This window comes from Egretta garzetta, unplaced genomic scaffold (genome assembly GCF_000687185.1).
Source record: "Egretta garzetta isolate BGI_Z169 unplaced genomic scaffold, ASM68718v1 scaffold92, whole genome shotgun sequence".
Lineage (NCBI taxonomy): Eukaryota > Metazoa > Chordata > Aves > Pelecaniformes > Ardeidae > Egretta > Egretta garzetta.
In genome coordinates, this window is record NW_009258790.1 from 56,455 (window position 1) to 57,808 (window position 1,354).

Here is a 1,354-nt window from a genome sequence, read left to right on the forward strand (position 1 = left end):
GCCGGGTGGGTGGGGGGGGGGGGGGCGGGGACCCCCCAGCTTGGCAGTGGGGGGTGTGGTGGCAGGTCCTGGGCATCAGGGCTTTGCCCCCCCCTCCCCATGCGAATTCGGAGGTGCTTAATGGAGCCTGAGGGCGGGCTTTAGCAACGAGACAAACCAGTGTCGGGTGCAGAATTGTATTTACCTGTAACAAAGACCCCGTACAGCAAGCGAACGTACGTGCCCCCCCCAGGGCCACGGTGCCCCCCCAGGGCCACTGTGCCCTGCTGTCCCTGGGGCTGCTCTAGGGCTGGCAATGGGGAAAGGGCAGCGGCAGAACGACCCCCCCAGCTGCTGCTGTACCCCCCCGGCTGCTGCCATCACCTCGCTCCCATCAGCGCTGCAAGGCAGGGGCATTTCCAGAATTAAGTCCCCTTTCCTACTGAAGTGTTTAAGGAGCTGTCTGGGTCCGCAGGGCTCTGGATACCATCATGTCAAAAATAGGGCTTTTTCCTCCCAAATTTGAAGTCTCTGATGTGAATGTCCACGGGTGCGGTGGGTTTTTAAGCTATAACTGCGTAAGAAGGCACTAAGGAGCTACCCCGGGCTTGAGGAGGAAAATCCTGGTTCCCCCCCTCAGCTCTTGGGGAGCCTGGAGCTGGGCAGCTGGGGGATGGAGCCGGGACCCCCACCCTCGGAGGATGGCGAAAATGGGAGGAGGATGCCTCAAGCTTTTCCATCAAGGCCTGTTCCTGGGGAAGGGGCTGTTCCCAACCCCTGTCCCCAGGGAGCCGCACACCCCACAGCAGGGGGACGTGGCTGTGTTCACCCGTGAAAGCCCAGGGTGGAGGGATGGGGGTTGTGGGCACCCCCCTGGGAGCAGAAGGGGGTCACCCACCCCCAGCCTGAAGCAGGGCAGGATGGCGGCTTCGTGCAGGATCGTACCGAGGGCTGGTGCCTGCAATCCCGGGAAGGGCAGGTAAGGAACGGCTGGAACAGTGGGGCTGGGGAGGGAGAGGATGGAGGGATGAAGGCTGCTCGCTGCCCGGGATGGGTGGACAGGAGGAGGGCAGGGAAAGGAGACACCAGTAAGGGTAATGGTTAACTGGGGAGGAAGGGGGGGGTTGGAGTACGGCCCCAGGGCCTGCGAAGAGAGAGTGAGGATTAAAGGCACTGGGGGGGCTTTGGGGACAAAAGGGGGGGTGTGTGTGCCCCAGCCCTGTGGGGCAGAGAGAGGGGAACCTGCAGGAGGCGGCTGGATCCCCCAAAACGGACAAGCCAGCATCTGGGCTCAAAGCACCCATTGCAGTGGCCCCCTCCCAGCACCACCACAGCCAGTGCGGGCATGAAGGACCCTGCCAGAGACCCCCGCCCC